General features: G+C 40.3%; 1 protein-coding gene across 7 annotated transcripts in view; it reads left to right on the plus strand.

The window, feature by feature from the left end:
• LOC149197902 (protein PAM71, chloroplastic) overlaps window positions 1-17,506 on the plus strand; it is a 297,487-nt gene that overhangs the window by 69,751 nt on the left and 210,230 nt on the right. The gene's annotated exons all lie outside the window — the stretch shown is intronic.

Raw genomic sequence — 17,506 nt, forward strand, 5'->3', positions numbered from 1 at the left:
AAAGAGTACACTCTATCTAACAAGATATAGCATGTGACTAGTGAAATTTATTGTACAAAAAATATACTAACGAAAAATGTAATTATTTCTGTGATTAGAGCCTTAGTTAGGGGTTGCTGTGTAAGATAACTTGCTTTCCTGTTTTTACAGATTTGTAATTTCTGCAAAATATGCAGAAAACAACAAGATAACCCCTTGAAAAATCACCCAAGTGTCTAAACACTCGTAGATTGTGGTTCTTAGGGTGGGGAGGTTAGAAGGTAGAAAATTGGTCTATTTAGACCACTTCTAAGCCTTGGACATGCAACAAAATTGAATTTCTAGTAAGATGGAAATTCTTTCCAGTAAGATGAAAATTCAGTTTTGGAGGTCTTGGGTTCAAAACCCACTGGGTATCCGACCTAACAATTTATTTGAGTTTAAAATAAACAAATTTAATGGCTGAAACAATAAAATTTAAGCTATAGATTTAAGATACACACTTGCAAAATAAATGTGAGCTAAAACAAGGCAAATTGAAATACTTGTAGAAATGGCACCTTGTAGAGTGAAAATTCAACAAAAAATTACCTGCTATAGCAATGCCTTACTGCAGATCTGCAAAATATGCTAAATACACCCATGAAAGTTATCGGAAATGTGCTTAAAAAATTGGATGTATTTTCCTTGGTCTAGATATAGAAACTATGTTGGAATCACGATTGCCATTACACCAAAACCCGCAGGTGTTAGTAAACAGACGCATTGCCAAAGTTAACCGATCCTTGAGAAGCTTTTAGGAACATGTCGTGAAACAAGTGGGGAGCACTGACGCCATTCATCCAACACTCTCCCCCCCAGTGTGTCTCAAGTGTGTTTTGAACTTTAGACCTTTGGCTTTGATACCACTTGTTGGAATCACGATTGCCGTTACACCAAAACCCGCAGGTGTTAGTAAACGAACGCATCACTAAAATTAACAGATCCTCGAGAAGTTGTTGGGCACATGTTGTGAAACACACAGGGAGCACTGACTTTCATTTGTCCAACAAACTATGCTCTTGTACTCAGGATTACTAACTATAAAGATAGGAAATTTATAGCAAGTTAGTAGAAAAGTAAAAGAGAATATTTTTAAATTTTGGAAAAGAAATGGTTGAGAAGTGAGGCTTACCTTGGCCTTTTGACTTACCAATTTGCAGAGTTGCAATCACAACCCTTCTTTTGTCAATTTTCCCTTTGAGACTAGAGATGAGTGAGGATTTGGAATGAAACTATTCCACTCTCTTAGTCATGAACCACTTGCAAAAAAATCAATCTCACTAGGAGGATCTATTCATTTGAGGTGTGCCAACTACTATGGCAACGACAATATCAATATCCAACAATCTGGTTGGAGATTCTCCCTAGAGGGCTTGTCCAACACTGGGAAAGTGTATTTTTGACACTGGCAAAGGGTGAGGTGAAGACTTGGGCTTTGATCTCCCCTTCCATGTGACCATTTGTTCCTCAATGGATTTCTATATTAGTCTTGTGATGATAGAAATATACTTGCAGATTAATTCTCTAAAGCATACTTTTACAAGGAAATGTGAAGAAGAAAGAAGATAAAAAATCTACTCAATACATATGTATTTCTAAACTAGTTTCTTTATTGTATGAAATCAAATGATCTCACAATCAACAACCTCAAATGGGAGGAGGAGCTAGCAATTTATAACCTTCTTTTGCTAATAGTTAGTTTCCTCCTATTAACTGTGAAAATTTCTAAGTCTGACACATCAGAAATCCCTATTGCATTATCTGTTTTATTATCTCCTACTTGTTCTTTACATTAACAAGTTATTTATTAAGATAAATACTGAAATAAACACAAATGCAACCTTCACACATATACAGATTAGCAACTAAAATAACTGAGACAATCACACAAGGGACACCGTTTTGGACAATCGTCTCCGGAAAAACCCAATGCGGGAAAACCGGTGCAATGGATATGAGGGTTTTATTATTATGCAGTTTTTGATAACAACTAGGGTACCAGAAATGGCTCATCCTTCATAGATTTTCCCTGGCAGAAGTACCTCTCTTTGGAGACAAATATTTCGGCTGATCAGCGACCGGATGATTGATCACAAAACAACTTAGACAATTCCTTAGCTGGACAGCGAAAGCTGCTCCAAGCTTCTCTCTAGAACTGCGTCACCCTCTATAGCGATGCGTCTGCCTCTCAGCTCTCAGTCTGCCCCACGAAAACACCACAACACAGCTCTTTCTGCCTAGCGTCAGCTCTGCTAGCCTTTGCGTCTGCCTGCATCAGCTCCTCGGCCTCTTGCGTCCTCAGCGCTGCCCCTCTAAGCCTCTGCATCAGCTCTGTCTGCCTCTATGTCAGCCTAGGTTGCCTCTGCGCTGTCTTTCTGGCACTATCTCTACCTCTCTGTTATGTATTCTTGGCCTTCTGCCGAACTGCCCATCGCTGCAACAGATCACTAACTCGATTTCCTCAGCAAACCCAGCCCCAGAAAATCGAAATCTTGATCTCTCTTGGTGTGTCTCCAACTGACCCTCAAGCCTCCTCTTATACTTTTCCTGTTGACGATTCAACGGACGAGATTAAGTCCCTAATCAATGAATAAGATTAGATTTGGCTTGATCCTCGTTATTTAGAACTTTCTCACCCATTTTATATTAATACACATTAATATTTAATCTTCCTAAGTTTAGACTTAGGATTTGATTAAAAATATTAATTATTTTAATATCTCTTCATTCGGGTGGAATTTCTCCAAACGATTTCTGGGTCTTGGATATCTCATGTGCCTTAGCCTCTCCACCAATTTTCATGGCTAGAGCACATTCGATGCTACCAAAAATCAACACTCCTTATTAGCGAGGAATGTGCTCTAGTAATGCTTCATCATGGAAACATCACACTGATCTTCTGCATCAGTACCTGTGTTGATGCTTGGCCTGTTGCCTCACATCATATTCACTGCTGCTTCCTGTACTGTTGCCGATGACACTGTCGCTGCTACATCTGTACTGCAGCTCCCTCTCAACATGTTGCATCACGCTGCCCATAGCACTGCCACTGCTAACTGTTGCACCGCAACTCAATTACCGAGAAGTAAGTAATTGACTTCACCCAAACACTGACATCCTGGTCAATCTGGAGGCCTCGTGATGTTGAAGCTACCTCTGCTGCTATCTTATGCTCCCTCTACTACCACTGCGCTGCTACAACCTCCACTATGTTGCTGCAGACTTCTGCAATCAAGCACTGCGTTGTCGCTCCATCACACCTTGCTCCACTCGACACCTGTCATCATGCTACTGTCGTTAAGGGCTCCGGTAGCCATATATGATCCAAGAGTTTGGGCACCTCAAGGATCCTGCCCTTAGTATGTAGTCCTCTTGACTACAACTTGATGTCTCCCCACCTCTTCTCTAGAGGTGCATGAGCACTCATGGCACAATCGTCACCAGTCTCGACCTCTTTCTCCGCTTTAGCTGGAGCTGCTTTTGAATCTGAAGCTTCTCCCTTGCCTTTCTTTTTGGGGCACTGAGATGCATAATGTCCCATATCCCCATAGTTGAAGCACTTGACCTTGGAGATGTCCTTTTTCTTCCTCTTCCCTTGCTGTCCCACAGATGCTAGAGCCGCATCCTCCTCTTTCTTGACTCGATCTCCCTTACCGCTACTTCTCGCATTGGTCATCCTCCTGATCTCTTCCTGTCAAAGAGCTGCCCACATCTCCTCCCAACTGGGGAGAGTCGCTCTGCCCAAGATGCTCTGGACAAATGTCTCTCAGTCCTCGGAGACTGCATTTAGAGCAGACCTGACCATAAACTTTGGATCCGGTGTAGACCCCACGGAAGTAAGCTGGTCACAAATTTCTTGCAACTTGAGGAGGAAGGGATCTATCTCCTCTCCCTTCTGCATTTGATATGACCTCAGCTGATTCTCCAATAGCATCTTCCGCTACATAGAAGAGCGCTGGTATAAGGTGTTGAGGGTGTCCCACATCTTCTATGTTGCGTTCTTTTCAACAATATGTGCTATGAGATGATCTTTGATCCCTTCTAGGATCATGCACTTCGCCCTCGCTTGAGCCTACTCATACTTCTTGTTGTCGCGCAGATTGGCACGACAACCCTCAGACCGGGGGCTGTCACTCTGATCCCCGATCCCTCCGTTTAAGCCTGTCTCCCGCGGCTAAGGGGGGTAGTCCCTGTGAGATGATGAGACCAACTGTCGACCAGTTGGTTGGGAGACACGAGACACGATTAAGATAAGCACTAAAAGATTTGATTAATTTAGCAGACCAGTGCCTTATGAGATTGGTGTAGAAACGATTACTTGTTAAATGATATAGAAACATAAACCGTGAACAGCAATCATTTATCATCAGCTAAATCACATGACCAAAACGAAAAGATGAATGCTTAAAACCACCATGAAAATCGCAAATTATTAACCAGATATCAATTTCGCATCTCGGCTTGAAAATTTAGATCCCAGCACGAAAGACAATTCCTGAGAAATAACTGGATCTGACGAAGAGAATTTTCCGCAAATTTTTTTCGATTTTTTTTTTTTTTTTTTTTTTAAATCTTTTTCAATTTTTTATTATAAAAATTAAAAATCTAAAATTTAAAATCTATTCTAAAATTAAACTAAACTAAACTAAACCAAAATTTAATAAAATAAGTCCCTTTTTATTTTTTTTTAAAACCAAACTATGAAATCTAATTAAAATCTAGATCGAAACTTAAAACTAAGCTAAAATAAATTACAATCTACAAATTAAAATCTAACAAATCTAAAGTCTAACATATATACATTTTTTTATGAAATAAAACTTTAAACTAACAAAATATAACCTACGACTAAACCCTTACACTATCTAAAATCGAAATATCTTAAATAATTAAAATCTAATTATATCATAACAAAAAAAAACTAAATCTAACAATTACCTACGCTAACAACATGAAATAAAAACAAAAATCTGAACGCATCGAATAGCTGCATAAATAAACATGGAAACCACCGACGGCGACACGCTATGAGGATCAAACCAGCAGGATCGAATGAGGCACAGGTAAAATGAAACTGCCTGAAGAAGACGTCAAACCAAATACGATAGTGTACATGAATCGTAAGTACGCAGAACCGCAGATATGATTATTTGCTGAGCGTAATCGTCAAGGGCACAAATCGAAAGAGCATAAAACTTACAACAAAAATCGTAGCTCTGAGAGAAGGATCGCTGAGTGAGCTAGCAATTGAAGAACGCAAATGTCCAGGTCGAAAAACGTAAACCAGATTGTCAAGCAGACGATGAAAACGCGTACCTGAGCTTACGCAGTCAATGGTGAATGAGCAAAAACGATTTGAAGCTTATTTCGAAATGCTCCGGCGTGTATGAGGATTGGAGCTGACCTGAGGCTGTCCAATCTGCAAATCGTATGTGCTTGACGGCTTTGATACCTGAGGATGCTGCAGTTTTGCTGCTTTCGGCACTAGATGGAGGCGTTTAGGCAAATCATCTAAGCAATCTGTGGCTGGATCAAAATGTAGATATGCTGGCTTGTAGGCTTCTATGACAGCGTGAAGCATATAGCATAAACGTTTGCAGGAGTTCGTGGGTGAGGAAAGAATGTGAGAAATGCGCGCAGATGAGGGGAACTATGCAAGCGGATGAGCAGATAAGAGCCACAGTGGCAGCGTTGAAGTTTGCAGGCAATGGAAGACGTGCTGACAGGCTGGGCATTTGCTGAGGCGAGAGCGGCTCACGTGAAGATTTTCCTCAGTTGATGTGCACGTGCGTAACATTGAAAACACATCTAACTTGACCTCAGTTTGATGACGGACTGGAATATGATCACAAAACTTTCTGCTTAACCCTGAAGAGAAACCCTGTAACCTGAAATGAAATCACCCCAAAAATAATATGTACATAAAACCGAAATCAAAAACCCTAATAAAAAAAAAAAAATTTGAAACCTTAAAACAGCTGATTTATGTACAAATTTAGCCCCTTAGCAGCCAGATTTAGCAGTAAGCACAGAAATATTTCAAAGAACAGAAATTTGAACTTTGCTGTGAACAGAAAGAAAGTCTCTCATGCAAAACAGGAAATAAACTCTTAATGATTAACCCAGGGCCAAAATCAGCTAGGCTCTGCAAAGAAAAGCCTGTGGGAGTCGGCTGGTTCAGCCCAGAACTTCCCCAAATGCCCACAAATACCCTTCACCTAAAGATTTCCTGCACACCTCAAGCAACCATCAGTAAAGAGGGCAAGAAATGCTGCTAGATTTCAAGAAATAATGGAGATACCTGCCATTATTCCAGAAACCCTACAACATTCAAACCCTAGCACGTGAGCAAGATACCTGTACTCACAATACTCTGAAAACAAGCTATTATTAACTGCTGAAAACTGAAATATGCAGAAAAATAAACATCTCACAGCAATTCCAGAGAGTAACACCAGCCAGTTTTGAACCCCAAAGTCTTTTTGTTAACCAGAAAATTAGATTACAAGAGAGCTTTTTCAGTACAGACTCACAGATCAGATAAACCTGAAATGACCCCTAGCACCCTACTTAAAGGAAATGCCTCCAACGGCTAGTTCGAGTGATCCATGCAGAAATGATCTCGACCGTTGATGAGGATCAAGACATCTCTTGATCTCATCCGTCGATTTATTCACTTAAAATATTATTATTTTATTAGTTAGGGTTTTTGCTTTATTTTTTTAATTTTTTATTATTTTTTATTTATTTCATTTTTTAATTTTTACTTATTTTATTATTTTATTATTTTTATTCATTTTTTAATTTATTTTAAAATGGATCATCGAACTAAGCCTTCGGAAAACATCACCTAGGACCTAGGACTTAGGACTCATGAGGGGATTTAAAACATTTTTCGACCCTCAGGACACATTACATCATGACTTTTACAATTTACATCTTAAGGGAGAAAGCCCCTTTAACATAGACCCTCACAAATCACCCAGTTCTGCGACACAACTATAATCTAGCAGATCAACACACTAGGATTCTCCTAAAATTCCAATGACAAAGTCCATCCCGGCTTTGGGGTCAGGTTTGAAGGAAAACTCTGCCGATCCGTGGATCGGTGAGACGAAAAACCTTCCGGGACGTAGATTATCATCAGAAAGTTAGGTCCACCTAGGCAAATTACATACATGACTCATGTCTGCTAAGATTATTTACAATTAATACATGCAGACTGGGTTTACAATTAAAAAGATCAAGTTGCTGATGATGGCAGGATGGCACGGACATGCTGATCAGGTGCTGCCCCTTTTTGCCAAGAAAAGGGGGATGTACTGCATGGGTAGTTGACCAGTAGAGGTCAACATCTGGCTCTACTTGGGGACACGTTGCTGCTTGCAGGAATGTGAGAATCCAGAATCTGCATCCATACAACACAAAAATAAGTAGCGTCCATCCAAAAATCAGCATATACATTAAGCACAGGAAAGAAAAAAGCTCTTCATTTATTAACTATCTAAAGCAGAAATAAAAATGCGGAAAAAACAAGGAGTAGGGTTAGAAATACGATACAAAGGATGCCCTACGGCATCAGATGTGTTCAATATAGTGCATACTGAGCATTTGCCTGCTTTCAGGCAAATCTGTCGGCTGCTTGTCGGATGTGCCATGTCCAATTTTGCATATGGTAGGACTCTTTCCTATCCGAAAATCAAGCTGCTCGCGGCCGTCTGATGCGTCAAATCTTCTTCTCATTTTCTTCCTCTTGCGCTTTTTCTTTCTGGCAGGATGAATTACTGATGAGCTAGAACTTTCTGTCTCGAAACTATCAGATGAAGTATGCGTGATATGTCTCTCTTTAGCCCGCATCTGATCTTTATCATTCTTAAGTCCATCTTCAATCAACCATCTTTCAACTGAACTAATAACCTCCTCATAATAAGATGGAGCTTGTTGCAACAAATGAGAAGGCTCCTGATCTATTGATGTTATCTGGTTTCTTTCATTTTCCAATTGCTGAAACTTTTGAACCTGTATTCTAATGGCATCCATCTGTCTAGAGTGTTCAACCTTTATAGCACTAATTTGTCTGGCATGATGTTCTTCCATGTCTTTTATTACTTTAACATTTTCTTCCTTTATGTTCATCAAGCAATGCTGCATGGAATTTATTTCTTCTTCATGGTTCGCTTGCATGTTTCCAATTTCTGTTTCGTGTTTAGTTTTCATGGCCTCAATTTCCTTAGCATGCTGATTTTGCGTGTCCTCAATCTCCTTATTACGTTTTTCCAGATGGGTGCGTAAAGTTTTAACATCATCGATAAGATTAGTTTGGTTGTTTTCCATATTTTTCACCAGCATCATTAAATCTTGTATCATTTGCTTTTGCTCTTCCTTTTCATTGTCATTTATCCCTGATTTTTCACTATCATGAACTTGATCTGCAATAGTTCCGGTTGATGACACATTCTGATCTTGAACTCTTTCTTTCTGTTGCACAATTTTAGGGGCAGAAGGCAAGCTGTTTGGAGTCTGGACTATCATATCTATCTTTAAAAGCATTGAGAATGTCTTGTAAAGAAGTGAAAAAATTATTAGGAAAATTATTAAACCAATTCAAGGCATCACCCTCTAAAGAATGGACAAATAGACGCATCTTGAAATCTTCATGATTATATTGAGGAAGTCTACAATATATGGTCATTACACAAGTAAACATGTTTAAATGATGTCTAACAGCGACCGGATCATCACCCGAGAACTTAAATAATTTAGAAATGGCCTCTTTCGGAAGATCATGGAGATTATTAGTAAAATGACATGGTTTACATGAATAATCCATGATGAACAACAAGGGATCAAATGGATGATAGAAAGAGATTTCTGCTCAAGAGAATTAAGAGATGAGAGAAATGGAGTCGCCACTTGAACAATGAATCTGATTCTAGGATCCAAAAAGTAACCACAAGCAGATATGAGGAAAGCTTCTTGTCTGGGAAAAATGAGAAAGTGGAGTCGCCACCCAAACAGGAAACAAACCCAAGAGGCGCTGCCGATATGTGATGAAAAGATGCTAAAATATTGAATCTGCCAGCTCAACTGAGAGATGAGAAAGATGAGAAGATGAATGATTGTCGTTTGAAACACCGAGAACAAAGTGTCCCCGGCAGCGGCGCCAAAAAATGTTGGCGTTGCCGGCTCAAACGAATGATAGACAGATGAACGATGAATGATGAAAAGATGATGAAATGCCGAGAAAACAAAGTCCCCGGCAACGGCGCCAAAAAATGTTGTAGCGCGGATTGGCACGACAACCCTCAGACCGGGGCTGTCACTCTGATCCCCGATCCCTCCGTTTAAGCCTGTCTCCCGCGGCTAAGGGGGGTAGTCCTTGTGAGATGATGAGACCAACTGTCGACCAGTTGGTTGGGAGACACGAGACATGATTAAGATAAGCACTAAAAGATTTGATTAATTTAGCAGACCAGTGCCTTATGAGATTGGTGTAGAAACGATTACTTGTTAAATGATATAGAAACATAAACCGTGAACAGCAATCATTTATCATCAGCTAAATCACAAGACCAAAAGGATATCCAGCAATTGAAAACTTCGAAAAGATGAATGCTTAAAACCACCATGAAAATCGCAAATTATTAACCAGATATCAATTTCGCATCTCGGCTTGAAAATTTAGATCCCAGCACGAAAGACAATTCCTAAGAAATAACTGGATCTGACGAAGAGAATTTTCTGCAAATTTTTTCGATTTTTTTTTTAAATCTTTTTCAATTTTTTATTATAAAAATTAAAAATCTAAAATTAAAAATCTATTCTAAAATTAAACTAAAACTAAACTAAACCAAAATTTAATAAAATAAGTCCCTTTTTATTTTTTTTTAAAACCAAACTATGAAATCTAATTAAAATCTAGATCGAAACTTAAAACTAAGCTAAAATAAATTACAATCTACAAATTAAAATCTAACAAATCTAAAGTCTAACATATATACATTTTTTTATGAAATAAAACTTTAAACTAACAAAATATAACCTACGACTAAACCCTTACACTATCTAAAATCGAAATATCTAAAATAATTAAAATCTAATTATATCATAACAAAAAAAAACTAAATCTAAAAATTACCTACGCTAACAACATGAAATAAAAACAAAAATCTGAACGCATCGAATAGCTGCATAAATAAACATGGAAACCACCGACGGCGACACGCTATGAGGATCAAACCAGCAGGATCGAATGAGGCACAGGTAAAATGAAACTGCCTGAAGAAGACGTCAAACCAAATACGATAGTGTACATGAATCGTAAGTACGCAGAACCGCAGATATGATTATTTGCTGAGCGTAATCGTCAAGGGCACAAATCGAAAGAGCATAAAACTTACAACAAAAATCGTAGCTCTGAGAGAAGGATCGCTGAGTGAGCTAGCAATTGAAGAACGCAAATGTCCAGGTCGAAAAACGTAAACCAGATTGTCAAGCAGACGATGAAAACGCGTACCTGAGCTTACGCAGTCAATGGTGAATGAGCAAAAACGATTTGAAGCTTATTTCGAAATGCTCCGGCGTGTATGAGGATTGGAGCTGACCTGAGGCTGTCCAATCTGCAAATCGTATGTGCTTGATGGCTTTGATACCTGAGGATGCTGCAGTTTTGCTGCTTTCGGCACTAGATGGAGGCGTTTAGGCAAATCATCTAAGCAATCCGTGGCTGGATCAAAATGTAGATATGCTGGCTTGTAGGCTTCTACGACAGCGTGAAGCATATAGCATAAACGTTTGCAGGAGTTCGTGGGTGAGGAAAGAATGTGAGAAATCAAGCGGATGAGCAGATAAGAGCCACAGTGGCAGCGTTGAAGTTTGCAGGCAATGGAAGACGTGCTGACAGGCTGGGCATTTGCTGAGGCAAGAGCGGCTCACGTGAAGATTTTCCTCAGCTGATGTGCACGTGCGTAACATTGAAAACACATCTAACTTGACCTCAGTTTGATGACGGACTGGAATATGATCACAAAACTTTCTGCTTAACCCTGAAGAGAAACCCTGTAACCTGAAATGAAATCACCCCAAAAATAATATGTACATAAAACCGAAATCAAAAACCCTAATAAAAAAAAAAAAATTTGAAACCCTAAAACAACTGATTTATGTACAAATTTAGCCCCTTAGCAGCCAGATTTAGCAGTAAGCACAGAAATATTTCAAAGAACAGAAATTTGAACTTTGCTGTGAACAGAAAGAAAGTCTCTCATGCAAAACAGGAAATAAACTCTTAATGATTAACCCAGGGCCAAAATCAGCTAGGCTCTGCAAAGAAAAGCCTGTGGGAGTCGGCTGGTTCAGCCCAGAACTTCCCCAAACGCCCACAAATACCCTTCACCTAAAGATTTCCTGCACACCTCAAGCAACCATCAGTAAAGAGGGCAAGAAATGCTACTAGATTTCAAGAAATAATGGAGATACCTGCCATTATTCCAGAAACCCTACTACATTCAAACCCTAGCACGTGAGCAAGATACCTGTACTCACAATACTCTGAAAACAAGCTATTATTAACTGCTGAAAACTGAAATATGCAGAAAAATAAACATCTCACAGCAATTCCAGAGAGTAACACCAGCCAGTTTTGAACCCCAAAGTCTTTTTATTAACCAGAAAATCAGATTACAAGAGAGCTTTTTCAGTACAGACTCACAGATCAGATTAACCTGAAATGACCCCTAGCACCCTACTTAAAGGAAATGCCTCCAACGGCTAGTTCGAGTGATCCATGCAGAAATGATCTCGACTGTTGATGAGGATCAAGACATCTCTTGATCTCATCCGTCGATTTATTCACTTAAAATATTATTATTTTATTAGTTAGGGTTTTTGCTTTATTTTTTTATTTTTTATTATTTTTTATTTATTTCATTTTTTAATTTTTACTTATTTTATTATTTTTATTCATTTTTTAATTTATTTTAAAATGGATCATCGAACTAAGCCTTCGGAAAACATCACCTAGGACCTAGGACTTAGGACTCATGAGGGGATTTAAAACATTTTTCGACCCTCAGGACACATTACATCATGACTTTTACAATTTACATCTTAAGGGAGAAAACCCCTTTAACATAGACCCTCACAAATCACCCAGTTCTGCGACACAACTATAATCTAGCAGATCAACACACTAGGATTCTCCTAAAATTCCAATGACAAAGTCCATCCCGGCTTTGGGGTCAGGTTTGAAGGAAAACTCTGCCGATCCGTGGATCGGTGAGACGAAAAACCTTCCGGGACGTAGATTATCATCAGAAAGTTAGGTCCACCTAGGCAAATTACATACATGACTCATGTCTGCTAAGATTATTTACAATTAATACATGCAGACTGGGTTTACAATCAAAAAGATCAAGTTGCTGATGATGGCAGGATGGCACGGACATGCTGATCAGGTGCTGCCCCTTTTTGCCAAGAAAAGGGGGATGTACTGCATGGGTAGTTGACCAGTAGAGGTCAACACTTCTCATTCTCAGTTGGGTCAACTGGATAGCTACTACTTTCAAGGCATAGTCCTTGATGCGATGTCTATCCAGGACTGCCAGGTTTCTGGCCTTCCAGATGACAAAATTGGAAGCTCTGTCCAATCTGTCCTGATCCCTTAGTCCGTCCACTGCCATCTTTGCTCCTCTTCCGGACTCCCTCTGAGTCTTGATTTCCCTCCTGGAAATCCTCTGGCCAACTGTCGAATCGTTACTCTCCAATCCTCCTTGCGACTGCAACTCGAATCTGGATTCCTTGGCTAAAAATCTGTCGAGGTAGTGATTCCCTCTACCTCGGTTCCGTCTCCTTAGACACAGTTTTGCATAGACAAAAACAATGTCCCACCAGCTCCTCAAATCACAATTTGCATAGCCCCCTTAGCCCCGAAAACTGAAGAATCTGAGCCCTTCAGGCTCTGCGCAATCACGGATTGGGCTGAATCTGCTCCTCGTCTCCACAACGTCAATCCTTCTTGGCTGAGAAACATGACCGGGCACTGCGTAGGCCTGATTTGCCCCTCTGCCTCGAAATGTTGACGCAGGCTTTGCATGAGCCTCTGCGTCACCCTCTAAGCACTGCATCACCTCTTCTCTTTCCGCTTCAACACTGAAACAACGCTCTCTCGGGACAACTGCTTCTGTTGCAAATTTGTTAGATTTCTTCTGCTGGCGTCTTCAGTCCTCCTGTGATCTGCAATTGCTTTGATACCATGTGAAAATTTCTAAGTCTGACACATTAGAAATCCCTATTGCATTATCTAGTTTATTATCTCTTACTTGTTCTTTACATTAACAAGTTATTTATTAAGATAAATACCGAAATAAACACAAATGCAACCTTCACACATATACAGATCAACAACTGAAATAACTAAGACAATCACACAAGGGACACCATTATTTTTGGACAATCTTCCTTGGAAAAACCCAATGCGGGAAAAATGGTGTAACAAATATGAGGGTTTTATTATTATGCAGTTTCTGAATACAACTAGGGTGCCAGAAATGGCTCACCCTTCAGAGATTTTGCTTGGCAGAAGTACCTCTCTTTGGAGACAGATATTCCGGCTGATTAGCAACCGGATGATTGATCCCACAACAACTTAGACAATTCCTTAGCTGGACAGCGAAAGCTTCTCTAAGCTTCTCTCGGGAACTACGTCACCCTCCAGGGACTGCGTCACTCTCTATAGCTCTGCGTCTGCCTCTCAACTCTTAGTCTGCCCCATGAAAACACCACAACGCAGCTCTTTCTGCCCAGTGTCAGCTCTGCTAGCCTCTGCGTCTGCCTACGTTAGCTCCTCGGCCTCTTGCTTCCTCAACGTTGTCCCTCCAAGCCTCTGCGTCAGCCCAGGCTGCCTCTGCGCTGTCTCTCTGACACTATCTCTGCCTCTTTGCTATGTATTCTCAGCCTTTTGCTGAACTGCCCCTCGCTGCAACAGGTCACTAACTCGATTTCCTCAGCAAACCTAGCCCTAGAAAATCGAATTCTTGATCTCTCTTGTGTGTTTCCAACTAACACTCAAGCCTCCTCTTATGCTTTTCCTGTTGACGATTCATTGACTGAGATTAAGTCCCTAATCAACGGCTAAGATTAGATTTGGCTTGATCCTCGTTATTTAGAAGTTTCTCACCCATTTTATATTAATACATATTAATCTTTTAATTTTCCTAGGTTTAGACTTAGGGTCTCATTAAAAATATTAATTATTTTAATATCTCTTCATACAGGGATAATTTATCCAAACGATTTTTGGGTCTTGGAGATCTCATGTGCCTTAGCCTCTCCACCAATTTTCATGGCTAGAGCACATCCGATGCTAATAAAAATCAACATTAACATAGTATTTTGACTTGTCATGTTGTTTTTCCATGATACTGGAGTCTAGGATAGAATCTTAAATCACTGAGACTACCAATCCAAGTATCAAAACAAGACTACTTTGCACAACTGGATAATATACAGCAGTAAATTTACTAGTGCACAAAATATACGCAACATTTTATGCAATTTTACAACAACCCAACTTCATTATATTAATCAAACTGATAATCCAACAGTCTAGGGCTCTCGTACCAGGGAGAATTGCCCTCAAATATCCACTAGTACAAGAATGCAAGATACAAGATACACTGACGACCTAGTTGATGTAGTCGACAATCATAACTGCTTTGTCGTATCCTGTACACTACAAGTCCTTCACTTCCGTTCTTCAACACCTGCCTTTATCAATGCACCAACTCCTCTAGGCCACTGAACTCCGCTCTCCAATCTGCCCTCTAGCTGCTCATTAGTCCATCAATGATCCAACTCATAGGGTCTTCATGCTCACTAGTTGCTCCTTCGTCCTTCAAGGCCACAACACTTTGAGACTTCTGCCCATTGGTGCTCCTCAGCTCTTTTGGGACTTGTTCTTCCCACTATAGTCTTCCTGCGTTGATCTAATGAAGGCTAACATAGGGCAAGAGGGCTTCCACCTATCATCATTGAATGTCACTTCTCCAACAATGAACACGGGTTGTTAAACTACTCTTGGTTGGCAGGATCTTCACACTGCCCTCCAACATACCTCAAATGCCCAACACCAAATACAAACAAACCATCCAATCTGATCCAATCTAGGATCCAACACATAGCAACAATAAAACATCATTTACATACCTTTAGGCTCACTATTTTGGGTTTTTTCTTCTACTGTTGGGTTAGGCCTGGTCAGGGCTAATTATAGTAACCTTCAGCCCTAACCCTCTACTCACAACACCTCCTAACGGCGGCAACTTCATTCTTCTGGCCTCCTCCTCTCATGCGCTGCCTTCCTAAAGAGAAATTAGCCTTGGTTTAGGCCTTCCAACCCACTTGGCCCTTCTCCCAAGATTTGATCAGGTATGCGGCTCCCTGCAACAGTCCTAACCAACCTTCGTCCTAGCCCCGCAATGAGATCATTCCTGCGGCCTTTAAACAAAAGTAACCCGCCACCCAAATCGCACAAAAATTATCCCAAAAGTAACTTCAATCCATGCCATGCTGCAGATTTGTCTAGGTTTCCAAATAGTCACAAAGATGCTCAACTAGTCCTCTTCTCCTTTGCTGGAATATGCCTCCAACTTGCGGCCAAAACATAGATGATCTTCTCCTATGCGAGTTGCCTTTGTGTTGCTCAAGATGTGTTTTGATGCCTCCACTTGACCTATATTTATATGATGTCAAGTGGCTCCAACGTATTGCACTTGTGGGCTTGAAAACATGTCATAAGGCCTCTAAACACCAAGTCAACCTTAACCTTGTGCGACCATGCCCACACATAAACTTCAAAATTATTTTCTCCACTTCTGGAGCTCAGATTTTAATGATTTTCGCTGCCCCTTTCTCCTCTAAGGGCCCTCTAACACCTCCATGTGTCAAATCATCAAAACGACTCGTGGTTCCACACCCACTAGCTTGGGTGCAAAACCCACACCTTGGGTTCCAAGCCCACAAAGTACTGTTGTGGCGCTCCAACCTCCAAACCTTGAACCCTAGGGCTTGGAGTACCTCCCAAGCTACTGAATCTCAACATGTCATCCATAAGTTGGAGACTAAGTCGACTTGCATAAAATAATTTTTATTACATGATATTTGTCCATAAAGTGGGGTTGAAATGCCTCACAAATCCCAAGACATATCAATGTTCTACTTTCTAATGGTTTAGAATACAAAAAGATGAAGAATTGTAGCCATAAGTGTTAGTTTTTGTAGCATCGGATGGTGTTCTAGTCTCGACAATTGTTAGAGATGCTATGAAACACTAGGACTCCATAACCTAAAAAAGGTTTTGTTAAACACTCAAACCAGCAGGGGACCTAAAAGGGGTTCCTAAGAGGGCAACTGCTAGGTCAAGGGTAATGGTGGAGGCTTAGTCCACTGTCACCACAACTAAGTCTCCTTGCTTTTTACAGACTTTCATCGATGGGAGGAGTCCCGATAGTGTAGGGATCACTTTGTAAAGTAGATGTCAATGGATAGGTGAGAAGTGACCTTGAAAACCCTTTCCCATGGATGGAGTGAAAAGCGGAACTTGCTTGCTCTTTAAGCAAGGGACTTGGTCCACTAGGTGTAAGGGGTGAGGATTGGAGCGTTGAGGTAGAAAAAATAGGCTTATAAATGAGTTTTTCAATCCCTATAATCCTTGGAAACTTGGATTCTCAAATGGTCTTTATTGAGAAGTGGGACCACACGGGGCCAAGTGGACCCATCCCAAGTTTGGGGATGAAATATAGCAACCAATGATGCTCCTATCCTGGATAGGTGAGGGGAAAGGACCAAAGAAGAATACTTACTTCAAAGGTTGAATTGATCCTATTAGTGTCTAGCCTTGGGGATGCCTAGGCAAAATTCAGTCCTAGAACTAGGGCTTGAGATTCCCGGAGATTCCACCATCAAAATGGTCTCAAGTTTGGAGGAGAGGGAGGGGACCCACTAGCACAGTAGCCCAGAGGAGATCGAAATTTTTCCTTGGGCCAATTGCGAAAAATTGATGCCCTAGGTGACATAATGGGGCTAGACTTGGGGACGAAGGGGGAAAATGGTTAAAAAGGGGATTGAAATGATCACCCTTTTTGTGGGATCAGTGCCTAGTTCACTTAGGGATATGGAGTGAGGATAATGATGAGTAAGAACTTGGTTTATTGATCAAGGAGGCCCAGAAAGTCAACTTTGTCCAATGTTGAGAAAAAGAAAAGAAAAGTGACCTTCAAGCATTTATACTTCAAAGCAAATGATGCAATCTTTTCGAGATAAATAAATCTCTAGGAAATTTCATTCATATAACATTGTCCCATACATTAAATTAGCTAAAACATGCTTAATTCCACATTTCGATAATGCAACAAGTAGCCCTAATTTTAGCAGTATGCAGCAACAAGAATAACAACGATAAAAATCACTTACAACATTATAGAGTATA

The sequence above is a fragment of the Pinus tabuliformis genome, chromosome 2_2, assembly GCF_031772625.1.
Source record: "Pinus tabuliformis cultivar Carrire ecotype Pingquan chromosome 2_2, CPIR1, whole genome shotgun sequence".
Lineage (NCBI taxonomy): Eukaryota > Viridiplantae > Streptophyta > Pinopsida > Pinales > Pinaceae > Pinus > Pinus tabuliformis.